This window comes from Polistes dominula, unplaced genomic scaffold (genome assembly GCF_049000335.1).
Source record: "Polistes dominula isolate Pdom_NZ unplaced genomic scaffold, Pdom_raw_medaka contig_11, whole genome shotgun sequence".
Lineage (NCBI taxonomy): Eukaryota > Metazoa > Arthropoda > Insecta > Hymenoptera > Vespidae > Polistes > Polistes dominula.
Genome location: NW_028301154.1, coordinates 5,035,653 through 5,050,295, shown reverse-complemented (window position 1 = coordinate 5,050,295; position 14,643 = coordinate 5,035,653). Strand labels below are relative to the sequence as shown.

The 14,643-nt window shown below is 45.6% G+C and overlaps 1 pseudogene; it reads left to right on the top strand.

The window, feature by feature from the left end:
* Positions 1-7,686: 7,686 nt before the first annotated feature.
* LOC107073734 (glycine N-methyltransferase pseudogene) lies at positions 7,687-8,566 on the top strand (annotated as a pseudogene).
* Positions 8,567-14,643: the final 6,077 nt, after the last annotated feature.

Here is a 14,643-nt window from a genome sequence, read left to right as displayed (position 1 = left end):
ACGCTCTCTGACTCAGCTGTTGAACTACATGGCTTCTGTGATGCATAGCAGCTCGCAATCGCAGCCGTTTTGTATCTCGTCGTCAACTCACCGTCAACTGGCGCCAAAATCTCACTGATTTGCTCAAGGACAAAGGTCTCACCTCTCAAGCAGCTAACCATCCCGAGGTTAGAACTCTAAGCAGCGCTGCTACTTTTCACGCTCATAAATCATGTTTACGCTACTCTAAACATGAATATGTGGCGTCCCGCACCTCCTCGGTGCTGACACCTCTCGGTCGATTCGTCAAGTGGCGGCGCTTCTCACCAGGACGGTGCTGACACCTTCCTTTACGCCGGCACAAACCTTAGCAGGTCCCTAGCAGCCACCGGAAATGCGCGCGTCCGGTGGTCGGAATATCTGCCCGGCTACGTAGCCGGTCCAGGAAGTGGCAGCGCCGGATTGGCCGAAGCTTGTAACGTGATTTCGACCCGAGGTTCTGATTGGCGGATCAACGTGGCGTGATCTTGGCGCATCGTCCTCCGCGCCCCGATGATCTAGGATTCAGCGGAAGCTGAATCGATTTCGGTCATTCTTGTGCGGTTTATCATTCAGATTAGTCGATATTTCTTCACGCTCGTGAATTCTAAATATCTTGTTTTACCGTTGATTTTCTGTGTCTCTTCTCTCTCGTGTGCTTGTTCGCCATCTATTCGTCATTTCTGTTTTCTGTGTGGATCACTAGTGTTAAAAAGGAAGTTTCCACTGTAGTCCAGCGTTGATGATTGGTCAGTCCCAGTGGTCAATAACTAGCCACGCGGCGCGGTCTTTGACGGATAACATCTCCACTTCCACATTTGTGACCCCAACGTAATCCAGCAGAATCAGGTCTGATTAATTTCTCTTTTTCTCTTTTTCTTTCTCAATTTGTCTTTACGGTTTCGCCTGTTATCGACAGAAAAAACGCTATCTTGTCGCTGTTTTTGGCTTGCTCTGCTAACGTCCATTTTTTTTTTAAAGTGGTCTTGTCTTTGTCGGCCATTTTGATTCGTGGCAACGGCTAACGGCCATTTTCAACCGTGGTCTTGAATTCAGCAGCCGTCTTGTCTTCTTGTACTTTCGTCTCTCGACCCCTCTCGCACACTCGGCCTGCCACGTCATCGCAGTGTCTCTCTCGTGTGCGACCGACCGTTCGTACGAACTCGTTCATCTTCGGTACCTCTCGTCCATTTTCGGTACCCTTCGGTTTTCGTCGTTATCTTTCGTTTCTTTTCGTCGTTATCTTTCGTTTCTTTCCGTTTCTCGTTCGTTTCTCTTCGTTTCTCCCGTTACTCTTCGTTTTCTTCTGTCTCTCTCGCGATCTTTTGCCTGTTTACTTCGTGTTTCTTTTTCCGTTCTTCTTTTTTTTCGTTTTTTCTTCTTTCTTTAATAGCATGCCAATCACACGGTCAGAAACTTCGCAGCGCGCCACCGGCGATGCGTCGGGCGCGCCTGCTCACCGGGACTTGCCTGCAACTGACCCTAGTGGTCAGCAGGCCACTCCCCTGGCTCCCCCAGCTCCGCCGGCTCCTGGTGCGGCTCCCGCACCGATCGGAGCTTCCGTCTCGGAGGAGACCGGTCCAAGAGAGATTCCACAAGCACACTCGGGCTATTCCGCCCACGCCCTCGCGACCTCCTTTGCCGCCGCTCCCTCGACGCTCGGCGCCCTGCGAGCTATCCGTGGCCGCGCTTTTCGCGTCGCAGTCCGGAGGTCTGGCTGGTGCAGATAGAATCGCTCTTTCACCACAACGAAGTTGTCTCCGATGCGGACCGCTACCACGCGGCCGTGTCGGCTCTTGATTTCGAAACGGCGGAGGAGATGTTCGACGTGCTTCAGCTCCCTCCGAGGCTTGAAAAGAACGCCAATTTACAGAAGCACCTGTTGGCTAGATTTGGGGACACTGTCCACCAGCGTCTCCACAGCCTGTTTTCGGGGCTAACGATGGGAGATCGCACTCCGTCACAACTTCTTCGGCGGATGCGCAACTTCGCTGGGAGTACCGTCGGTGACGACGTGCTCCGGGTCCGGTGGCTTGACCTCATTCCCCCCCACATCGCCCAACTCCTCCGCCTCTTACGATCAGCTGAGCTGGACGAGCTTGAGGCTACGGCGGACAGCCTGATAAAGCACGCCCCGCGCGACATCTGCGTTGTTCATCAAGCGCCCTGCAGCTCGTCGCCTGGTGCAAGACCAACTTCCTCGCGCGAGTCTGGTGCACGGCCAGGCACAGTTGAGCAGAAATTGGACGCCCTGCATTCAAAACTGTCAGGCTTAACAACGGCAATTAATCGGTCAATTGACCAACAGCAAAAGATCCTGGCTGCTTTCAGCCAAATTGCGATCTCTTGCTCGTCATCGCCTCCACGACGACTGTCAATCGCTCCTCCTCCACCTTCAGCGGGATCGGCATCTTCGTCGTCGTCGGCACCAAGACCAGTACAGTCATCTAGACCGCCTCTTACAGTAAGGGCCCTCCCTCCGTCGCACCGCTGGTGCCATTACCATAAACAGTACAGGGATGGGGCGACGAACTGCAAACCACCGTGCAGTTATAGAGACGATACTCGCAGAAAAAACTAATCGCGCCCCCGCACAACTCGGCGGTAATCGGTGGCCAGTGTTCCTTTTCTTCGGATTACCGAATGCACATATCTTCGAGAGCTCGTTACGACTACCCATGTTGGTCGACTGCGGCTCGGTAGTTTCTCTCCTACCCCGCCGCCTCGTCTCGAAATCGCTCTCCTGCGACGAACTTCGTCTTGTTGCTGCTAACGGCACCTCGATTCGCACCTTCGGTCGCCACCTACTGACGCTTTCGCTTGGTCTTTCGCGAAAGTTTCAGTGGTTATTCGTGGTGGCCGACGTTCCTGAGCCCATCATCGGGGCTGACTTTATAAACTACTCCGGCCTTTTGGTCGACATTCGTCGCCAACGTCTCGTTGACCCTTCGTCGGCCAAAGAATCAGCCTTGCATCTTCGAAAAGTCGCCCTCCACGGGGTTGCTTCTGTCGCAGCTTCGTCTGACTTACGCCATCGAGCCGCCTACGACTCGTTACTCGCCGAGTTCGCCGACCTCGCTCGGCCGTCGAGATCTAGGGCTGTACTCCAAGGCTGCAGTGTGGTGCACCGCATTGTTACAGCTGGACCGCCCGTCTTTGAACGTCCGCATCGCCTTGCCGGCGATCGCTTGTCCGAGGCAAAGTCCATTTTCGACCGCTTGCTCCGACAAGGAGTTATTCAGCCGTCTTCCAGCCCGTGGGCAAGCCCCCTCCTCCACCTCGTGGCAAAAGCCACTGGCGGCTTCCGTGCGACAGGCGACTATTGTCGTCTGAACGCCATCACGCTGCCTGACCGCTATCCTCTCCCCGTCATTGAAGACTTGCTCGAGGATAGTTTCAGTAGCTCGGTCTTCTCGGTCATCGACCTTCAGGAGGCCTATTTCCAAGTTCCAATGGCGGAGTCAGATATCGAGAAAACGGCCGTAACTACGCCTTTTGGCTGGTTTGAGTTCCTCTGAATGCCGCTCGGACTTCGCCACTCCTCGCAAACCTTCCAGCGGTTTATGGACTCGCTGCTTCGATATCTCCCCTTCGTCCGCTGCTACATCGACGACCTCTGCGTCTGGTCCTTCTCGCACGAAGAGCACCTCCACCATCTTCGGGTCCTCTTCTCTCGTTTGCGGGAGGCCGGACTTTCCTTCAAGGTCGAAAAGCTGCAGCTCGGACTTCCGAGCGTCATCTTTCTGGGGTATCGGATCTCTTCAAGGGGCATTCGTCCTCCAGAGCGCAAGGTCCTTGCAATACGGAACTTTAAAAACCCGCAACGCCAAGGAGCTTGCGGCGTTTTTTGGGGATGCTTAACTTTTTTAGGCGGAGTCTGCCGCATGCCGCTAATACCCAGGCTCCGCTCAACAAGCTCCTCCGGGGTCTTCCAATCGGCAGTCGTCGACCGCTCATCTAGAACGATGCAGCTGACCGTGCCTTCGAAGACGCTCGTCGCAGCCTCGCGACAGCTACGGAGACAGTCTTCTTCTCGCCGTCCGCCCCGCTTCATCTCGCCACCGACGCCTCCAACTCGGCCGTCGGCGCTGCGTTGCTGCAGCTCGTCGACGAAGTTTGGCGGCCCATCGGCTTCTTCTCCCAGATGCTGTCCCCAACCCAGGCTCGCTACAGCACATACGATCGGGAGCTCCTGGCCGTCTTCCTCGCTGTGCATCACTTCAGGCGAATCCTGGAGGGTCGTCCGTTCACAGTGGTGACGGATCATCGGCCGCTCATCTACGCAGCCCGCTAGCCCTCGGATAAGGCCTCTCCTCGTCAAAAACGGCAGCTCGACTTCCTGCTCCAGTTCGACGTCAAATTCGAGCACATCAGCGGCCCAGACAACGTCGTTGCCGACGCCCTCTCCCGGACTTTGGAGGACACTCCCGTCCCGGATCGGCTTTCGGACTACTCGTCGCCTTCAACGGCGGCTCCAGTCTGCGCCACAGTCAGCCTGCCTTCAGCGCTCAGTCTCGAGGCCATCGCAGATGCACAAGCTTGCGACGACGAGCTCCTATCGCTCGCAGCACGCACCTCCCTCAACATCCAACGCCTCATCCTCGGGGGAATCAAGGTGGCCTGCGATTCACACGGCGGTCGAGTCCGGCCTTACATGCCTCGGACTCTTCGGCATACCGCCTTTGAGGCTATTCACGGTCTCGCCCACCCCAGTGTCCGTGCCACGGTACGTGACATCTCGTAGCAGTTCGTCTGGCCCGGTCTTCGCAAGGACGTCACCGTCTGGGCACGCGCCTGTCTTCCGTGCCAGCGCTCGAAGGTTTCCAGGCACAATCGTGCCGCGCTCTTCCGCTTCCAAGCTACGGAGAGCCGCTTCGAGCAAGTTCACGTCGACATCATTACGCTGCCACAGGTAAAGAATTACCGCTACTGCCTAACTATAATCGACCGTTTTACCAGATAGCTAGCAGCTGTTCCGCTCGAGGACATACGGGCAGAGACCGTCGCTAAGGCTTTCACGTCGGCATGGATCGCGGACAAAGGATGCCCGCTTACGATCACATCCGACCAGGGCACTCAGTTCGAGTCTTCTCTTTGCTGCGCTTGCTCAAACCTCCGGAACCACGAGGATCAGGACGACGCCTCACCATCCGCAAGCTAATGGCATGATCGAGAGATTTCATCGCACGCTCAAATCGGCGCTTATGTGCGCCCCGGCTCCTTGGCCTGACGCACTTCCACTCGTGCTTCTCGGCCTCCGGAACGCCTTTAAAGAGGACCTTCAAGCTTCGCCAGCGGAGATGGTTTTCAGCACGCTGCTGAGGATCCCTGGCGCTTTTTTCGCACCGTGCAGCTCGCCTGTCGACCACACCTCTTTCATCGGCCGTCTTCGGTCCCTTATGGGAGCCCTGAGTGCCACGCCGGCTTCTGACTACTCTCGACGTCTTCCCTTTTTCTTCAAGGACTTGCGGACATGTACACACGTCTTTCAACGAGTGGACACCGTCACAAGACCGCTTGAACAGCCTTACAGCGGACCTCATTGGGTCCTTCGCCGCATAAATGACAAGGTCTACGTCATCGAGGTCAACGGCTCGGAACGGACTGTCTCAACGGATGCCTTAAAACCAGCGTACCTCGACACATTCGACGCGCCAGCGCAGACATCGGCTCCTGCTTCGTCGTCGTCTTCTCGTCCTACGGCTGCTAGCGGACCACCACCGACGGTGCAGACCTCGCCGTCGACCTCCAGACCTGTCATCGGCTCGCCACCAGCATCTTCAATCGCCGCCACTCGGTCACCTCCTGCGACCTCCAGCAACGGATAACTTCGGAAACGTAATCGACCGAACATCCTCCGGAGAACCTAGTCTTCCGTTCGCCTCCGGCGTCCGGTCCAGAGGGGGAGTGACTGTAACGTCCCGCACCTCCTCGGTGCTGACACCTCTAGGTCGATTCGTCAAGTGGCGGCGCTTCTCACCAGGACGGTGCTGACACCTTCCTTTACGCCGGCACAAACCTTAGCAGGTCCCTAGCAGCCACCGGAAATGCGCGCGTCCGGTGGTCGGAATATCTGCCCGGCTACGTAGCCGGTCCAGGAAGTGGCAGCGCCGGATTGGCCGAAGCTTGTAACGTGATTTCGACCCGAGGTTCTGATTGGCGGATCAACGTGGCGTGATCTTGGCGCATCGTCCTCCGCGCCCCGATGATCTAGGATTCAGCGGAAGCTGAATCGATTTCGGTCATTCTTGTGCGGTTTATCATTCAGATTAGTCGATATTTCTTCACGCTCGTGAATTCTAAATATCTTGTTTTACCGTTGATTTTCTGTGTCTCTTCTCTCTCGTGTGCTTGTTCGCCATCTATTCGTCATTTCTGTTTTCTGTGTGGATCACTAGTGTTAAAAAGGAAGTTTTCACTGGTCGTAGTCCAGCGTTGGTGATTGATCAGTCTCAGTGGTCAATAACTAGCCACGCGGCGCAGTCTTTGACGGATAACATTTCCACTTCCACAAATAAAACCCATGTACATTTGTGGACAGACTCTTAAGTGACACTCACATAGATCAAGGCTCATCCATCAAGATGGAAGGATTACGTACGCAACAGCGTAATCAAAATTCAGGAACTCACCAAAAATGCTCATTGGAGGTATGTGCCAGACACTTCAAACCCAGCATCGCGTGGGACATCTACAGATCAGCTAGAAAAGCACACTCTGTGGTGGACGGGACCAACATGGATGACTCAATCAATGGCCTTATGGCCGGCTCAGGTCGATAAAGCTTCTGATGACTCATGCGCACAAGAAGGTCGTGCTAGTGCCGCACTTCACGCGGTACGGTCTTCTCCGAGTTATCAGTGGGATCTCATTCATAGGTTCTCAATGCTCACCAGGTTGCTTCGAGTCACAGCAATCTGCAGTAGATTTATCAAGAGGCTCTCAAGAGAGCTTGACTCAGCACTAGCAGCTTCTATCCCAGCAAGCGGGAGGGAAGACTCACGACTTCTTTTATTCAAGGCTACTCAATCGGCGTACAATCAAGAAGAAATTTCTCTGCTCACACGGCAATCTCTACTGCTAACACCCACTTTGCCAGCTCACGGCATTCATTAATTTTGGCGATGTTCTCAGGGTCGAAATCTGAACTCAAGTACAAGGCCAAGCATACTGCGATCCTCCCTCGTAACTTCAGGTTCTCAGAACTCATTATTGCCCATGCTTACAAGAAGACGAGGCACTTAGTCGACTCTGGCATTCATCAGACAACTCTACTGGATCGTCGGAGGAAGAGCCCTAGTAAAGTCATATGTTCTCAGGTGTGTGGTGTGTGCTCGTCACATGGGGATCCGATTTTAGCAGTTGATGGGCCAACTACCTCTAGCGCGAGTCACACCATCACGCCCGTTCTCTCACACAGGCAAGACGTGGAAGGGACATGGCTCCAAGACTCATAAGGGTTGGATCTGTGTTTTCGTTTGTTTTTCAACCTCGGCCGCTCACCTCTTTTCTTTCAATTAGATTTCGTAATGTTTTTATATTACCATCTCATATTTCTTGCTTCTCTCGTAATAATAGTAAATACATACATACAAGTGTTACAAGTAGATATTATTTAATGCAAGTATATAGTGATTTTCAAATAATATTAAGAGGCAAAATATCACAATGATCGATTCTGTATTTTTAACGCGTTCGTTCAGTACACCAGCGGAAGGTGTAAAAAACCAATATGCCGATGGAAAAGCTGCCAAAGTATGGGAAATATTTATCAACGATAAAAATCAAAGGACACAAAATTATCGAGACTCTTTGGTTAGTCTTCTCAAAGAAAAAAGGATGCAAGAGAATCTTAGATGTTGCCTGTGGTACAGGCGTTCATTCCGTAATGCTCCTTGAAGAAGGTTTCGAAGTCGTTAGTGTTGATGCTTCTGATAAAATGCTCAAATATGCTCTCAAATCCAGATGAGAGAGAAGAAAGGAACCAGCTTTTGATAATTGGGTGATTGAGGAAGCAAATTGGTTGACATTATCGAAAGATATCAGTCATCTTATCGGTGACGGTTTTGATGCTGTTATTTGCCTTGGAAATAGTTTTGCACACATGCCTGATTTATATGGCGATCAGAGAGAACAAAAGCTAGCCTTTGCTAATTTTGAATGTTGCGTCAAACCAGGTGGGTTGTTTTTAATCGATCACAGAAATTACAATTATATTATAGAAACCGGAAACACACCATTGAAATGTATATACTATAATAGTCGACATATGACGGATATAAAAACGTCAGTACTTTATATATCAGGCAAACCAGCTATCGTTACTTTGGATCACATGATCACCATCGATGGAAAATCAAATAAAAATAATTCGGATAATGTTAACGAATTTAGATTATCATATTATCCTCACAGATTGAAAGCTTTTAGTGAAATGCTTGCAAAAGCATTTAGATTTAAAGCAAATCATACAATATATGCTGATTTTAAACTAATGGAAATGGTAGAGAATCCTGGATTTTACATTCACGTGCAGGAAAAGTACTAATGTAAATTAAATTGAATCTCTTAACGAGTTCAACAAAAGAAATAATATAAAACGTCGATATGTGTGTTATTATTTTACAATGTTAAACATGTCGCAAATATACGGCCATATTTTGCGAGAGATGAACTTTTACAGTATGAGTTACACGATAGATATTTTCTTGTAGCGGAATCAAGAAATAATATATGTGAGTTATTCTCTCTCTGTTCTTGGATAAAAAATATTAAGGAGAAAATTATACCTCGATGATTTTCTTAGAATGGTTGTACATACACATATCAAATCGTTTTTATAATGTTTAACACGTTCGCGGACGTGAATGCTATAGCATTCATTTTCATGATGATGCAGAATGACATGAATGCTACAGCATTCAAATCTTAAAGTCAATTATTTTTAATTCAATTTTATATGACCTTAAGTTTTTGTAATTATTATACCTGTCAAGGTAATGACAAACTCATTCTTTAGGTATTTTCGTATTATCTTATCTTTTCTCTGTGTATTTACAAATTTGCTTAGGCAAGCACATTGCGTAAAATAGAAGCGTAATACTTGACGTGGATGCTATAGCATCTGTATTGGACATTGGATTTACAAAAACTTCGGCTAAAAATAAGTGCAAGATACTGTTGTAAAACAAATGAGAAAAGACGTCGCGTATTTGCGGCCTCGGGCCCCCAAAGAACAATCGAAGCGTCGCATACATTGTATATGCTGCGACGGTAGCGAACGTTTTATTTCCGTTGTCTGCTTCATTGTGATATTCGAGATCAAAGTGAAAACAGCAGTTTTTCGATTTACGTTTAAAATTTCTTGAAGAAAAATGAATTCATATAAGAAGCGTAGGCGGATTTTTTGGAATTATTTGATGACACTGATTCTGATTCAGATGGAGATAGAGGTAAGTGTATTATTAAAATAATTGAAAATGAAAGAAATGAATTTGATGAAAATTCTTGTGATAGGATTTGGACAGTTCAATGAAAATTCAAGGGAGAGTACCCTAATTTATTTTTGTCAAATAATATGGGTTTATCAACATCATCATCTTCTGATTCAGAGAATACTGACAATGTCAATATTTCAAATGAGGTACATGAGACAGACACGCTGTGGAATGAAGATATAACAGATATTCAAGACTTTCATTTTGATTGGTCTTCAGTGGGTGTAGCTAATGACGTTATAAACTGTAAAACTCCGAAAGAGATTTTCGATAAAATTTGGAATCAGGAAATAATGGATTTAATTGTTAGCTGCACAAATAAATATGGGGACATATTGTTGTCACTATCACGTCCGCATACGAGAAATTGCCGGATACAGAGCTTCAAAGAAACGAACCTTGATGAAATGGAAATATTCTTTGGCCTTTGTTTGTTACAGTCTCAAATAAAGACGCCTCAAAGTTCGTTCAAACTGGTCAAGCAATCCATTATATTACCATCCGATTTTCGGGGCATCAATGACGGGGCGCAGATTTGAACAGCTTTTGCGTTGTTTGAACTGTGAATCCGTAGCAATAAATGACAGACTATCTAAGATTTTCGACCTTCTGAAGCTTGTAAATGGTTCGTTTCAAACCGTATATAAGCCTGGGAAAAATTTATCATTAGATAAGTCAATGATGCTGCATCGCGGAAGATTAAGTTTTCGGCAATTTATAAAATCAAAAAAAAATAAGTATGGGATTAAATTCTACGAACTTTGCACACATGATGGCTATGCTCTGAATGTAGACATATATAAAGGCAAAAGTATCACATGAGACTCATTCCTTATCCGTAGTGGATTCTGTGGTTATGAGTCTAATGAAACCATATTTATCGAAGGGCTTTTCATTATTTATGGACAACTACTATAATAGTATCGGACTGAGCAATCGATTATTCAGTTTTAAAACTCATACCACTGGAACTTTACGTACCAATCGCAAAGGGAATCCAAAAATCATAACGCAAACAAAATTGAAGAGAGGAGAACATATATGGAGAAGACAAGGCAACGTGTATGTTAGTAAGTGGAAAGACAAACGAGATGTACTTTGTATAACAACAGAAAATCATCCCAAAATAATTAACGTGCAGAATAAACATGGCGTTTGGACAAAAAAACCGATAGAGGTAGCCAATTACAATGCAAATATGTCGGGCATAGACAGATGTGATCAGATGATATCATATTATTCCTCACCTAAAAAATCTATCCGTTGGTACAAAAAAGTAATATTCCGTTTGCTAGATATTTCTGTATGGAATTCTTATTACATTTATAAAAAGATAAATGATTCAAACATTGGTTTTCTCGATTTTCGAGACCAGTTAATAAATACGCTTCTAAAAATACCGCAAAATTCAAGTGGACGTAATTTCGTGCTTGAAAATGCCAACCCACAAACGCATGTTAGGTACAACCCAACAACAGATTTTCGAGATGCACATTATCAGGAAAAAATTCCGCCACCACCAAATTACAAGCGTAAAACGTATTTTCTAAAATGCAAGTACTGTTATAGGCAGAAAATAATTAAATTCACATCACACCGATGTCAGGATTGTACAAATAAACCTCCACTGTGTCCTGGACAGTGCTTCCGACAATGGCATTTACCTCCTGCAGATCAAAATAACTCCAGTAGTTCGGATATGGAGTTTTAAAAACATATAATTATAATGATAAACGCATTATGTTTAGTTTTATATATATATATGTATATTTGTATTTTATCATATGTATTTTATCATATATTTTATGAACTTATGAAGGTAATTTCTTATTTTTTTTATATGTTGACGCATAAAGACCCAGTTTTGAATAAATAGTGTAGTGAAACCACAAATAAACCCCTTTTTCTCATGTATTCTATTAATGAATGCTATAGCATTCACGTCATCCCAGTTGAAAAATTTGATCTGTATTGTCGTGGATGCTATAGCATTCATTGTATATAACGATTAAAATATGATAATCTGACTACCCTTATAAAATGTGTTTAATCAAATTTCGGATATCACAACCAATTTAAAAATAAAATGACTGTCAATTTTTGCACCTCGCTGAAACTTTTACTGTCCGCGAACGTGTTAAGTACGATCATTCAATCATATGTGATATTATAATGTAAAGTACTTAATATATACAGAGATATATAGGTGATTGACGAATAAAATATTTGATATCATAATTTTCATCATTTTCAATTAAATTTGCTAATTGTTCAATTTGAAAATACATTTTCATACACCAAGCCTAATAGATCAGACTTCTACGCTAATTGTGGCACTAACTCCTTGGGCGCTAAAACTAAACTCATACAATGTTTTGCCGAAAGCTCTTCAGGACATCGAAAAATCTCTTCACTACTATCTCAGGACAAAACACAGTGGCATTTTAACCCACCTGCAGCCCCCCACATTGGTAGGAAATGAGAAGCAGTAGTCAAGTCTCTGAAGTTTCACCTCAGAAGAACTGTCGGAGACACACTGCTCACATATGAAGAGAACTCTACACTCCTCGCTTAAATTAAAGCCATTCTCAACTCAAGACCACTCGAACCAGTCAGCGATGATCCAGAAGACACCGCGGTGCTCAGACAAGGGCACTTTCTAATTAGAGCGGCACTCAACGCAGTTCCTGAAGGCTAACTGTTGGGCATCTCAGCAAGTCGGCTGTCCAGATGGGAGTTCATCCAACAACGAGTGCAACAGTTCTAGCGCATGTAATCAACTCATTACTAGCAGCAATTGCAAGCCATCTCAAAGTGGCATCACGCTCACAACCACATTCAGATAGGTTCTCTAATTCTTCTCACTAATGAGCGTTTGCCTCCAGGAAAGTAGCCCATGGCTAGGGTGCTCAAGTTGCTGCCAGGAGAGGATGAACCCACCAGGGTGGTGTCCCTGAAGACGGCTACAACCACACTAACATGGCCAATCGCCAAGCTCGCAGTCCTCCCAGTAGCTCCTCAGAAGACAATATAACTCATCATCAACCTCGTTGCTGATGGCGGACGGAAATGTTTGGGATTTCATATGCCCAATCAGAACTCGCGACAGTTGTCGCTCCGTGCAGACTCGCCATGACTCATCACGGCGGTTGAAGAAGCGCCGTGACGCCGGCTTCTCAAGCAGCCATCTTATATAGTTCTCTCAACCTTCGTATACAACACACGTGTCTTCTCGTCTACAGAAAAAAGTCCTCTCATAAGAAATAAGTTCGGCGTGACTAATATAATCATCATCGTTCGGCTCATCTCTGATTAATAGAATCAGGCCTGCTCAAAGTCATTTCGCAATTTTATTGCAGAAAGTGAATTGTATAACGGCTGCTCAATTTGAATTCTCGTATCCGACACGCGGTGTACGCTTAAATAAATAAATCTGACTAGTTTATGCAAATGCTCGGCGTCCATCTCATTTAAGCCTACTTATTTCCCAAACAATAAGAATCTTGAAAAATTTGTTTGAAAGTTGTAACATAAATTTTGTTAATGGCACAAAATCATCGTCCTGCTAGCAATCCTAAAAATTTTTCGTACGTACGCATTTCCGCGCAACAATCTAGAAACATATGACTAAACTCTATTTTTTGTCCTGACTTAAGTTCCATTTTTAATAATTCATGTGCACATTCTTGAAAATGTAGTAATGAGTTTATAGTTAAATAAATCACTCTTTTAAGTGCAGTTAAATTAGTTTCCGTATTGTTTACAGTAACACCTTCTTCTTCTTCGGTATTCTCAGCATTGCTATTTTCTTCATCGGAACCTCCTTCCTCATTGTAACTGTCATCTGAACCAAGAACTTCATTTGACTAGGTTTCGAAAGAGTAATTTAATGTCAGTTTCTTAAGCACTAAGCAAGGATTCTCTGTAATTTTTAAAAGATATGGTGCAAAAGTACTGCGTAAAGATGGCACAGTAGCAATTGCTGCAAAAGAACGAAATGGCCTGTACGTAGTAGATGAAAAAATCCTGCACAGAGCAATGGTACAGGCTGATAGTAAAAGTAGTATAAAGAAGTAGCATGAGCGCCTGGGACACTTGAATTTTAATGAACTAAAGAATCTTAACCGTTTGCGTACCAGAGGGTTTTGAAAAAACACGATCGACAAACGCCAAGGAGCGCGATCGCGCTCCTTCTATTATGTGTCGAAAAAAGCCGAAGAGCGCGATCGCGCTCCTTCTATTATGTGTCGAAAAAAGCCGAAGAGCGCGATAGCGCTTGTCACAATGCGGTAAATAATCGGGCCACGCTTCTCGTGTTTGTTTTTTCTATTTCTATACCATCATTCTTTATGCAAGCGGCAGAAAGAACGGAGTGTTATAAAAGAGTAGTGTTATAAAAGTGCGATCATCATAACCGTGTCTTTGTAGAAATTATTAGACGAAATAAAGCAGAAGGTAAGTGTGGTGTTAGCTGAGGTTCATTGAGTAATTTTTAAAATTAATTTATTTTAACCCTAAGGAGCTATAATGAGCCGGAAAACTAAAATTACAAGCATACACGAAAATCCAAGTTACCCATGTGACACCGATGATTCTGACATCATTCCTGTTAGGAAGAGCAAGAAACGTATATTCAGTAGCTCGGAGAGTGATAACGATTTTTCGACACACGATAATTCATCTGCAGAGGACTTGCTCAGAAAACCCGAAGAAAATATCGACAATTTTGAAGCTGAATGCAATTTTCCTGATTGGAGCAAACCGATTCATTATTTTGACCTCTTTTTTGATTCAGAACTATTGTCACTAATGGTTATCGAGACTAATAATTACGCGGAATATTCGAGGAGTCTTTTTGAACCATCAGATTTGTCTAAACTACCGAAATGGACACCAGTTACTGAATTGGAGTTGAAAGCATTCATAGCAATGATTCTAGAAATGGGCATCACAAGAAGACCCAGCATAACTTCATATTGGAGCAAAAATTCACGGCAGATACCATGGTTCAAGAAAATGTTTTCAAGAAATAGGTTTGAAGAAATTTTAAAGTATTTTCATTTGGTAGATAGTTCTTTGTGTTTTTCACCTAGTCATCCTAATTACGATCCCTGTGTGAGATTTGAAC